The 13,301-nt window shown below is 35.3% G+C and overlaps 1 protein-coding gene across 1 annotated transcript in view; it reads right to left on the bottom strand.

Annotated features, from left to right (window-relative positions):
- Positions 1–13,301, bottom strand: part of GALNT13 (polypeptide N-acetylgalactosaminyltransferase 13) — a 467,481-nt gene that overhangs the window by 92,077 nt on the left and 362,103 nt on the right. The window lies entirely within an intron of this gene.

The raw sequence follows: 13,301 nt of genomic DNA, 5'->3' as shown, positions 1-13,301 counted from the left end.
CTTGCAAAACATATCTGACAAAGGACTAATATACAAGATATATAAGTCCTCCACAGGTTGATAATATAAACAGACAACTCAATTATTAAAAGTTGGAAAGTATTTGTACAGAGATATTTCAAGTAAGGATATTCAAATGGCCAATAAGCGCACAAAAGATACTCAACATCATTAGTTACCTGGCAAGTGAAAATTAAGAGGAGATACCACATGGAGATACCATCATACATACCCCAGAACGGTAAAAATTAAGAAGACTGATAACATCTAACCTCTGTGAAGATGTGGCAACCATAACTTTCATATATCATTGGTGGGATTATAAAGTGGTTCGATTATGTCTTATAAAACTTAAAAATGTACCTGTCCTAAGACTCAGAAGTTCTACCTCTAAATATTTATGGAAATTATATGAAAGCAGATGTTCATAAGAATGCTTGTTCATAAATGTCTGTAGTGCTTTGAATCATAATAGCATAACGAAACCAAATTGAACAGGAAACTACCCAGACATTCATTAAGGATAATTGGGTAAACAAAGTATAGTGTATCCATAGAATGGCATTCTACTTAGTGATAGAAAAGACCACTAATGCATGCAATATCACAGATAAATCTAAAAAAAAAAAATGCAGAGGCAAAGAGGCCTTACCCAATAGAGTCCATACTATATGATTCCATTGATATGAAATTCTAGAACACACACGAGAGTTGGATTGGAATTGCAGCTTCCTTTGGGAGGCTGGTACTGACAGGTGAAGGGAAAGGGCAATCTTCTAGAGTGACGGTAATGGACGATATTTTGAATAGAGTCTTGGGTTACACAGGTGTATCCCTTTGTCAAAACTCAGAAATATGCACTTAAGATATTTATATTTCATTGTATGTAAGTTTCACCTAAAAAAAAAAAACCCTTCAAAAAATATTGACTTTAACTGGTGCTGTTTAAGTATTTAGTGCTGTTCAAGTATTTAAGTATTAAATATTTAATGTTAAATATTAAGTATTAAATACTTAAATATTTAGTATGGACATAAAGTATTACATTTAAGTATTCATGGGAAGTGTACTGATGTCTGCAATTTGCTTTAAAATGCATTAAAAATAAAATGGATTAATATGTAAAAGGTTAGGTAAGCAGATAGGTATGTGATAAAGCACACAGTAAGATGTTAATAGGAGAATATAGGTGGTAGAGTACACAGTTGTTTGTTAGGTTCTGTCAACTTTGTTGTATGTTTAAAATTTTTCACAAAATTTTGAGGGAAAAGTATACTATTTTACTTTTACCCACAGACAGAACAGTAGAAAGGTAACATTACTGCTAGAACATCAAAAATGTATACATACATAGGACACTAATCTCCATAAAACAAAATTATTTAGGGTGTTTCACCTCAATATAGAATATATATGAACAGTGATATCTTATACATTAAAATTGGTTTGATAATGAGAGATTAAAAACTTCTGTTTCTTCACCAAACACCACACTTCCCAGTAAGATTTCAGAAATCATTTGAACCCCATAATGACATCCTTAAAGGAAGTTTAGAGGCACCCAGTTGTTTCTGCAAACCAAAGCGAGAGCAGTATTTTTGTAGTACTTTTCCATGCATCTTTGATCACTACTTCTGTGAAAGGGTGTTCATACAAAAACTACCTTTCTCTTTCATGTTAAGAGTAAGCTTTGAGCTTAATTAAAATACAATTATTCTTTGCATTTTGAGACTCTCAACAATAATTTTGAGTAGTGCTTATAAATCATTAACACATTAACCACTTTTAAGTAAAGTGCCCAAGGCACAATGTTTCATTGATGTATATTAGTTTATCTATTTTGAGAAAAACTGATGCTCTAAGGATAATGTGAGCTTGCTAATTTCATACAAGAGGATATCTCAGGATGAATGAAGTTCAAAAACCATTTACTTTCAAGTTCCTTTTTTATGTTCCCATTTTTAACAGTAGACTAGAGACAAGCAACCTAAGCGTCCACCAATAGATGAATAAAGATGTCATGTGTGCACGTATGTGTATCATGCATACATGTGCACACATACACCACCACACACAATGGAATATTATACAGCCATAAAAAGGATGAGATTGTGTCATTTGAGACTACATGAATAGACCTAGAGTGTATTATGCTAAGTGAAATAAGTCAGACTGAGAAAGACAAATACCACATGATTTTATTTATGAGTGGAATCTTAAAAGAATGAATAAATAAACAAAAAGCAAAATCAAACTTATAAATACAGAGAACAAAATGACAGTGGCCAGAGGGGAGGGAGGTGGGGAGTTGAGCAGAATGAGTGAAGGGGAGTAGGACATACAGCCTTCCAGTTATGGAAAGAGTCAATCAAGTGGGAATAAGAGGCACAGCATAAGGAATATAGTCAATGATATTGTAATAGCAGTGTATGGGGACAGATGGTAGCTACACTCGTGGTGAGCACAATGTAACATATAAACTTGTTGAATCACTATGTTTATACCTGAAACTAGTATAACATTGTGGGTTGGCTATTCTCAAATAGAAAAATAGTTATGAAACTATTTTGCATAATGAAAATTTAATACACATACAGTAGTCATTAAGTAGTACCTGATAAATTATTTTAGGTAATTTATCAATTCAGTTAACAAGATTTATTAAGCAGCTATAATGTGTCAGTCATTGTGCTAAGAAGGATATATTGGATTTATAAGTTCAAACAAAAGGTTACCAGTCTTCTCATAGTGAACACATAACTCAAGAAGCATTAATGAATGTAACACCAGGTAAGACCATCAAAGCAACCTTCCAAGCATGACCAGGAATTTAGCGTTTTGAGTTCGAGAAAGAAGGAAAAAGGTGAGGGGCTTTGATGTTGTGTCAGTTGATGATGTCAAGGCAGCATCTGTCCCATAGAATCCCATCCTTTGTGCTTAGAGATGGCTTCTCACATTTCAGTGTGGCAAATACGATGATGTCAGAATGAAGAGTGACATTTACATGCACCTCTGTTGATGCATTTCAAGAACCAAGACTATTTAATATAAGAAAAAGAACTCATGTACTACATATTTAGGGAAGTATTAGATTGAATCATAAGAAATGTTTGCATAGGCCAACAATGTTCAAGTATCAGAAATTTCATATGGTTCAACTAAATATTATTTTTTAAAAGGCAAGTCTTCATTTCTTCATTTGCCTGGTTACAATTCCTCAACTGACTTATTGCAAGAATCAAATGAAATGGCAAATTTGAAAGTACTTAATACACTATAAATATATCTTTGGCAATATAGCCTGAGTTTGGGAAAATGGAAGACATGGGGCCAGGTATGGGTGCAAGCCCGGGGTGCATTATTACACTTGTAGTTGAGTGGGGACTAAAACTTAAAAGTTGTTTGTAAATTCAAAATCAGTCCACAGAAGATGGAAATTACATGTTTATTATTAAATCCAACTGAGTCTAATTTCTGCCTGGGAAGGACTGATGGCAAAGATCCAGACAAGAAGAAAATCATTATCATAGAAAGAAATGGGAAGTCCCAGGCATGGAAACACTAGCATGGAAGTAGAGGAATCCAGACAGGAGAGAGCTGGAGTCCAAAAGAAAGAATTGGTCTGGAGAGATAGCATTAAGAATTTTAACAAGACAGGTTTACTGAATGCTAACTATACAGGAGGCATTATGCTAATGCCCTCTATATCCGTTATTTAGTTTGAACTGGCAAGAATCCCAATGAGAAATATATACGCATTATTCAGATGGTAAAATGAAGCTCAAAGAGTTTAAGTCACTTGAAAAAAGTCATATAACAGGGGAATGGCTGAGTTGATGTTTGAAATGGGATCTCAGTAGTCAAAACTCATGATCACTCTATAACTTTCTAAAAGAAAATCAGAGGAAAAGGCCAGTTCTCCATTCCTGAGTAATTGCCATTGAAAGTTAGACTCTGGTTGCCAGGGAACCAGAGGAATGAGATTATCAAGACACCACCATTAAGACTAACTGAATGCTGCTCAGAGAAGACACTCCCAGTTAGACGCTGTACTGGACTTGCCAAGTTCTCAGAGTGCTGGAGGAGGTTTGCGAAATAAGCTTTCATAGGCAGAGCTGGAGGAAACCAAGTGGAGACACTGAGTAGCAGGTACACTAAAGACTCCTACACTAGTAGGCACACTGAAGGAACTTGGGTAGTACTGGGAATCATTTCTTATAATGGCGGCCACGGAAAGGGAAGGGAGATGAATTGTTGGCAAGGATATGAGCCACCAAATCAGACTTACTTGGGTTAAGTTCAAGCTTTGCACCACCACTTCCTATAGGGCAGACTTAGGAAGTTATTTTACCTCAAATTTGCCTCAAATTTCTCATTTGTAAACTAGGAGTAATAAAAGGACCTACCTCATGGGTTGTAAGTCTTAAATGAGAGAATGCATGGACAACACTTAGAACTCTGTCTAATAAAAGCACTCAATAAAGAGTAGCATTTGTTGATTAGAAGGCTATGCATTTTACTTTTCGGAAAATGGTAAGAAGTAAATGCATGTTTCATCTACCTAAGAATGAAAGCCAAGTTTTAGGGAAACCAAGCTTGGCACAAAGTTGGAGACTTTGTTGGAGAGAAACTGGCCCCCAATAGGAGCAGGCTGAGCAGAGCTGTGGAAGGGCAATTGCAGTGGCATGTCTGTGGTTTAGTTTATTGGTTATTAGAGCACAGGCAAGGCAGGCTACCTTAAAATGGGGTTAAGGCAGGTACAGTGATACTAGGTGAATCTCTTGGGCTTCTCTTTATTGATTTATTGAAGGGGGTAGTGATAATTAGTCCATAGCGTGTTACAAGGATTACAACCAATTAAAATTGTGTAACTACACTCCCTAAAGGGGAACAATATGGAAACTAGCTTTGTATTGTTATCAAACAGCATTGAAAAAGTATTAAAAAATGTTCCTTATGGAACTGAAATGTAGAAAAAATTCATATGAAATAATTAGACTTTCTGAGAGATGGTGCATTTAGTAAATAGTTTGTCTCAAAGAAAAACAAGCCTTATGGTGAAGCTTTTATAATCTATGGTTGATTAATATGTGTATTTTACTTTTTCCTTTTTATATGCTTATATAAAACTACTTGCTTTATTGATCAAAATGGTTAGAACCTATATTTTTGCTTGTGATAGAGATGCATGGATCAATACAATCTTATAAGAGATTTATTTGTGTACTAGTGACTGAGTGATCTCATAAAATAGAGCTCTGGTCTTTATTGAATTTTTTTTTTTTTTTCAGTTCAGCTCTGAAAGCTCACAACTGCAAACTTCCACAACATGCAAGAATATTATAATGCTAGCTAGGGTTTTTGAACACATTTTTTCAGCTTAATTTAATCTGAGATCTTTCAAAATAATGAAATCATGTTTAAGACACCATTTCTGAAAGATATTCCATGGCCTTACCATTAATGATTAGACTGAATCAGAACTAAACTGTGCTAAGTCATGCCTGTCCTTCAATGCCTATGTTCTTCATGATAGAGACTAGAGCTATTGATGTGGCACATATGAACCTACATGAAACTATATACTTCTTTTCTCTTCAGCTTCAAATCCTGCATCCCTACCTTCCCCACCTCCAGCTCCAACCCCACTCCAATATATATAGCTTAATCTTCAGTAATAAACTACTTACTGTCCTCCAATAATCCATACCTTCATAACACACACACACACACACACACACACACACACACACACACACACTTTCTCTATCATATTCTTCTTGAAGTGGAACTACTAGTTTCAACTGGTCATTTAAGACATGATTCAAGTGTGAGGTTCTCTGGTAAGCCTTTGTCTGGTCCCTACCCCCTTGTGCTCTTTGCTGACTACTACTGTCTGTTTACCCACATGTCTCCTAACTTGAATACGAATATATGAAGTCTACCGTACCTTTTATTTCTACCTTCCTAGAACCAGTATGTTCATTTGCACCTAGTAGGGAATCCATGAATATTTTTTGAATGAAGTGAATAGATAAAAATCACCCTTACTGTTGACTCTGAATTAATGCTTTTACAATACAGTTGTTTCTGCTTTATTATTTTGTCCTTGAATCCCATAAGCTCTAGGTTACTGAATCTCTCTTGCTCTTAGCAGCACCTAAGCTTCCGAGCTTGGAAGCATCTCCTTCCTTCCTGGCTTCTTTCTTGGCACCTGTGTCACCCTAGGGTTTGGATTTACATCCATTCCCTGACCTTTCCCAGTTTGAATGATTGCACAGTAAATTAAGCCATGGTGAGCCACATCCTCAAGAGTGACTTGTAATAGCTTTAATTTTGGGTCTAACAGCAGTGTTGTTTGTGAATAATTTGATTTTATGCAAAAAAGATTTTGATTTCTTCTACCTTCTAAGGGAAATATTTATAATTAAAAACATTTATCATGTTCATCTATATTTTGGTCAAGGAGGAGAAAAAGCTGCATGTCAGTCCCTTTTGTTAAAAATTCTTTAAACTATTTTACATGGTACTTAGATTATCCTTGCAGCGTTTCCATAAGCAAGATAAGATGGTTGTGTCTTAATCACATTTCATGGATAGGAAATTGTAACAGGGTAAATCCACTGACTCATTCCCTCATTCATGTGCCTGATTATTAATGATAATTAAATGGAGATCCTTTGATCCCTACTTTATGGCTCTCTCCTTGGATTATACAAACCTGTTTACTGATGATTGCCCACGTGAACATTCTTGGTACTCTCTAATTGCATTTGATTAATAGAACAAGTATGAGTTATGGCATTTTCAAATATTATGGTAATTTCAGATACTTTGATATTTAAAGTATTGTAATGAATCAGCAACAGAGGTGATCTTGAAATCACAGTATTTGTTTCTTAAAGTCTTGTGAAAAACAGAGAAAGGCAGAATTATTAGAAGGAATTCACTAGTCTTTTCATTTCCATGACCCTTTAAAAAGTTCTGGAAAGGCTCTGTTTGATTCTGACTATACTCTTTCATCCTTAATGCTCACCTCTGAATAATGTGCAGACTCCAGAGAGCCAGATATTCAAGTGCATTTCCAGGACCTTGCTGAATAAAAGTGTCAAGGACTGCTTTGTGAAGGCTTTCCTACTGTCTAGTATAAAATGGTATTGGGACTTCCTCAAATAGATTCCCCTGCTGGGACACACAGTTGGGAAGCAACTCATAGCACATCAGAGACAGGCCAGGCCCAAACATGAAATAGATTCTGTGGCTTTGTTATGAATATGGCAGACTTCAGGGTCAACACTCCTGTCAGGAGGGAATGCTCACTGTTTTTCAAAGAAGCTCTAGTACATGCTAGGAAACCTCACTTGTGTGGGTGTTTCTTCTCTCTTAACTCTAAATTCTGGGTAATAGAAAGCACACTTAAACAAGGAAATCAAATTTTGAACACTGTGGAGCTATTAATCACTACTGACACTATTAAATTGACAGTGATTATATTAAGTGCCTAATCAAACAAATGTGCTAAAACAACAACAACAACAACAAACTATTTGGGCAGCAATTCATTCCACTCTAAAATGACTGGGAAGTTGTTTAAAGTATGAGACAGAATAGAGTAAATCTGAAGTAGGACTATAAAGGTCAAGGGCCAAGAGTTAGGAACAAAACCAAGATTACAAGTACCTACTACATGATAATTCTGTGACCTTGAGCTTCTGTTTTCCCATCTTTAAAATAGGGATGTAATATGACCCTATAGTATCATGATCAATACCAAATAAGATAAAGCATGACAAGTCTTGAGCAGGGTACCTGCTTCCAAGGAAGGATCAGGAAGCCAGGTCCACTAATGTCTAGGTGTATGATCTTAGCCACCTACCCTCTCAGAGCCTTAGTGAATAAGAATAATACCAATTTTGAAAGTTCTAGTTAACATGAAATAAGCTCACACATGCCCCAAGTACCTACTGTAGTACTTGGCTAGTCCCTTTGGCCTTCATGGGAAATCCATGGTATAATCATTGTCCAACATTTTAGTTGGGCAGAACCAAAAAGACCAAACATTTCTTTTATGACTCTTGTCAGACAATACGACCTCTTTTCTGACAATACAACCTTCTAATTGTGTTAGCTCCAATATTATGAGCAAAGAGAGAGGTAAGAACAAACAAAATATATAAGCAACTGATTGATAGAGAACAAATTTGAGAATAATTGGCGAAACCACTGGAGAATGAAAGATTTACAAAGTTCAGAAGAGATAGAAAAAAGTTAGAAAGAACAATAAATGCAGGTCAGAGTACATAAATATTTAAAAAGTCATACCCTCAAACTACATTACCAAAATAGGAAAAAAAAAAGGTATTTGGAATAAAATGTTATGTTTATAACAAATATGAGAAAACAAGGGTTATTTCTTTTATATAATAGTATGCACTCACATGAATTGATAGTATACTGAGACCCTGATAAATAAATGGGCAAAACCAAAAGAGACTTTACAAAAGAAGAGACACAACTATTAAACAAACATAAAACAAAATATCCAGAATTTTTCTTAATCCCAAGCATGTAAACTAAAATACTGATAGGATTAATCTATTATTTTAAAATTTGATTAATAGTCAATAAAAAGTTATGATATCTAATAAACTCTAACATTCTAATATTGAATTTCCCTTAACTTTTAAATTTTTTGAATGACATTGTATTATTCCTGAACTTAATGTCTACATAAAATAATTGGATATTAGATGAACAGTTTTGGAATAGTTGACAGAAATTTTCACACCAGAATGAGACACATGGAACCCACAGTTCATTGCTATTTACAACGATTATATATTAAATCCTTTTTTGAGAGTATTTCTAGAAACTAAGTTACATGGGTATTTGATCAGAGTCTAAGAGAAAATATATACATCAGGCAGTAAATGCATACAGTTGTATTTAAAAATTGAAAATATGGTGTCTGCTGTGAATATATGATATTAAGGATGAAACTTCAGAAATGGGAAGGGGCAAGTCTGTGAAAGAAAGAATGGACAACTGACAAAGTAATTATAATTTTTGACATGTCCCTAACATTTTTTTTTTTTTTGTAAAGCACTGTCATACATGTTTCTCTCATCTAATCCCTTCAATGAGTCCGTAAGATATATATCATGCTGTTGCAGAGGGGGACAGAGACTGAAAGGAGTTAGATGACTTCCTTCTTCAAATACAGAAGACTAATAAAGACTTCAGCCAGGGCTTGAGCCTGAACCAAGCCTTGAACCTTGACTAAAGGTTCTCTACTTTCCACCCAGCCAGCCTGAATGGAATAAGTATTAATATATGAGCTTCAGTGATAAAGAATAAATAGACTGTCATAGAGATTTTGGACAGAGAATGAGGTGCATAGAGACAGAATGAGCACATACAAATCAAGTTCTCTTAGAACAATAGATAAAATGTTCTGCTGATTCCTAACTGCACTGATGGCCAGAGGTGGAAATTTGAACTTAAAAGCCTTTTCAATGAAGAGGGGAATTTGCATCTGAGGCTGTTAATAGTTACCAGCTCTGAGGATCTCCATCCAGAGTCAAAGGAGATCTCAGCAGAGAAGGAACTTCCATTATTATTGGGAGTTTGGGCCACTACTTCATTCCTCACTAGGTCTCAAAAGTGATTTGAGTTTAGGGCTTTGCTTTGGGTCAAGCAATGCTCTCTCTACTCTGGAACTGTGCTATCCACATAATTTAAAATAAAATAAAATAAAATTAGAAAAGCAGTTCCTTAATCATTCTAGGTACTTTTCAAATGCTCAATAGGCAATACAGCTAGTAGTTACTTTTTGAACAGTGTAAAATTGTCAACATTTTTAATCATTGTGGAATATTCAACTGAGACAGGTTTCCTAGAAACCTCCTAGAAACCTCCTAGAAGTAGCCTGGCTACTTCTTTGTGGGGAGAAAACTCTCAACTCTGGGAACATGGGAAGTTGAACAATTTGGTGAGCCTGAATTCTTTCTTGGGGTTGTTCTTGATCTCAGAGGACCATTTTTCTTTTGCCCTAGGTGTTTGGAGAATTTTTTTTTTTTAAGATTTATTTATTTATTTGAGAGTGAGTGATAGAGATGGGGGGAGGGGCAGAGGGAGAGAATCTCGAAGCAGACTCCCTGCTGAGCATGGAGCATGATGTGAGCTCCATCTCATGACCCATTAGATCATGACCTGAGCCGAAACCAAGAGTAAGACACAACCATCTGAGCTATCCAGGCACCTCATGGGGATTTTTTATATACTTTCCACGTACTAAGGTCTCAGGAAAGAATAGCAAAGGCTAGAAGAAATCCCATCAATCAATAGCACTGGTAGGAGTGAAGTGATTGTATACCTATCTAGGCTTCTTAGATCTCAGGAGATATACAAATTTGCTGATGGGAAAACCTACTCTTCTTAAGTCCCCAAATATTAAACCTTCAGACATTTCCAATTTGAAGCAAAGTTGTACAGAATATGGAGCTTGTTTTTAGCACTTATCCCATATTGTTCTGAATCTATCTTTCCATATTTTTAACCACAGTATGCTTCGAGCCTTTAAGACATCTTCTCATGGTCTTGGCACCCATCACCTGATCCCAGATAACTTTTCAAGCTCAAAATTTATCCTGCTTCCTTTATCCCTCCACCTGTTGTCAAAATATACCTTTCTATAATTCTCCCCAGCTAATTGTATTAACTAATTTTTGTCTGTGTAGTTAATGATTAATGGTGATGGCATAAACAGAATGCCCTAGAAATAAGAGTACTTGGATTTCATGTGTGGCTGGTAGTTTTGCAAGACTGTATCCTTGAAAGAGAATGAAAAATGGAATAAGACAACCTGGATTTAGTTCTTCTTCCACCATTTAATTGTGTAGCTACAGGCATAGTATTCAACTATCCAACTATCTTGAGCTGGATTCTTCATATGGAGAATGGGGACAGTAATACCTACAACACATGGTTTTTGCAAAGATTAAATGGGATAATGGGTTTGGATATAAATCCATTCTAACAATTTTCCCCCATGATGTCAAGTTAATATCTTTGTGAGTTTTATTTTATTCCTTTGTGAAAGCATTGGTATCAGCTCAAGGGCTGTTTTCTGCAGAAAAATTCAGATGTCCTTTAACACTGTCAGAATGTTATTTGTTAGTCTGAAGATAAAAGGATGACAGGAACAGCAACATAATGGCATGTTAAAAGTCTTTGTCAGGCCAGACAACAAACAAGAACTTCTATTTGTGTGCTGTGTTGTAGGAGTTAATTTGCTTTAAGTTTCATAAATTTACACCATGCAATTATGCAGTTTGCAAACAAAGTCTTTTGTGCTTTTAAAGCAGAAATATTTAGATCTGAGGTTAATGTCACTGCCTGATAAAGGATTTGTAAAGATCATAGAGACAGGATGCATAAAACTCTTCTTTAGAAATATTCTATCAAGTCATGGGTCATAAGACTTACAAAGGGGAGAGAAAATAGTATATTTTGGAGCCATATTCCTATTTCCACGCCACTGAGGTGCCATGCAAAAACACTGAAGTATTCTGTCTATAAATAGACAAGTGACAGAATCATAGGTCTTCTCAAAATGCAAAATGTTCTTCTCAGGGGTTCAATTAGGCCCAGTAAAACAGTAAGAGCAGCTACCTTCCCAAGTTCGAACAGCTCATATTTAAAAATATATATATTTTTTCATAATTATCACACTTAATGCAGCCAAAATCCCTGGGACCCTTTCCCTTTTCTGATTATACCAGTAATTATGACTGAACTTGTTTCATTGCACACAACACTGCAGCCATGATTTGGGATAACATATTCAAGATGACCTACAACTTCCAGGATCTCATCATATGTAAGGTTCGTTCAAGCCAGAATACCTACCCTTTGACAGATGCAACAAAAGGCACGTCGGGGAAGGGCATGGCTGTACTTTGTTGATTGATTTTTTTGACGTAAATTTTAAAGACTAGGCATAAAGACCAAAGTATTTTTTAATGAAAGCTCCAGTATTCTAATGTGTCAGGTCTATGAAATCACACCTATTTGTACTTCCTTCATAATAAAGTTGACTATTTATCTGACCACTGGCTTGAAAATTCCTTTGAGTCAAGGAATGTGTCATTTATCATTTTATCTCCAGATCCCTGGAAAGTGCCTATTCAAGCCACTTTCTTAAAATGAATTTATGATGAGTAAATACATGTAATTCTAAAGCAAGTTATAGTCTTTAATATTGTATTTCTAAAAAATCATTTTATTCACCTTTCTCTAAACCTCTGAATATTCTCCAAATCTCTGGTATCTTCTTTGAGAGGACCTGCTGGAGCTCTACACAGTAGGTCAGGTGCTGATACCCCACATACGTAGTTCCACATGTTAGGATTGTGGTAGAGTAAAAGAAATCCCAGACTTGAAACTGAGTTTGTAGTCTGATATCCTCATTGATCTCTCTGATCCTCAACTTTCTTGTCTGTAAAATAGGGATACCAAATTCATACTAAATGTGGTAATTTACAAAGCACTTGCAACACAGCAGATGCTCAAGACATGGTAATAGGTTCAGTAGCTTAACTCAGGCAAATCAAATGCGTGTTCTATAAAAAAAAAAGTTTTAAATTATCTTTAAAATTAAAAATCCCAAAGACCTTACATATATACACTATTTTATAGTGTACTTTATATACATATAAGTGTCTAGAATTGCATAAACCAGGAGTTGTCATATTTTTCTGGAAAGAGCCAGACAGTAAATATTTTAGGTTTTGTGGGACATATGGTCTCTGTTGCAATATTCGGCTCTGCTACTGTAGTGCTAAAGCAGCCCTAAATAATACATCAACAAATGAACATGGCTATGTTGTAATAAAACTTTATTTATGGACACTGAAATATGAATTCCATAGAATTTTCATGTCATAAAATATTATTCTTTTGATTTTTTTCCCCAGTCATTTAGAAATGTTAAAAAACATTCTTCGCTCACAGGCCATAAAAAAACACAAGACACTAAACAATAACAACAAAAAAGCCAGCAGGCTGGATTTGTCCCATGGCCACAGTTTGGCAACTCTTGGTATAAACCAAGCTACGTATACTGAATTTATGGGTGATTTAGGGAATTTTCAAGATTATGTTTACTATACAGTTTTTCTTCCTTATGTGCTAACTTAATAACTCAACTACCTTTTGAGAGGTGGATTAATGGTTATTATTTGTGTCTCTGAGCTGCATTAGTACTCAATCCTTATTAGATCTCATTTTCTCTACACCTA

Source organism: Ursus arctos, unplaced genomic scaffold (genome assembly GCF_023065955.2).
Source record: "Ursus arctos isolate Adak ecotype North America unplaced genomic scaffold, UrsArc2.0 scaffold_1, whole genome shotgun sequence".
Classification (NCBI taxonomy): Eukaryota; Metazoa; Chordata; class Mammalia; order Carnivora; family Ursidae; genus Ursus; species Ursus arctos.
Note: the sequence above shows the minus strand (reverse complement) of the source record. Positions and strands in the feature narration are given on the sequence as shown.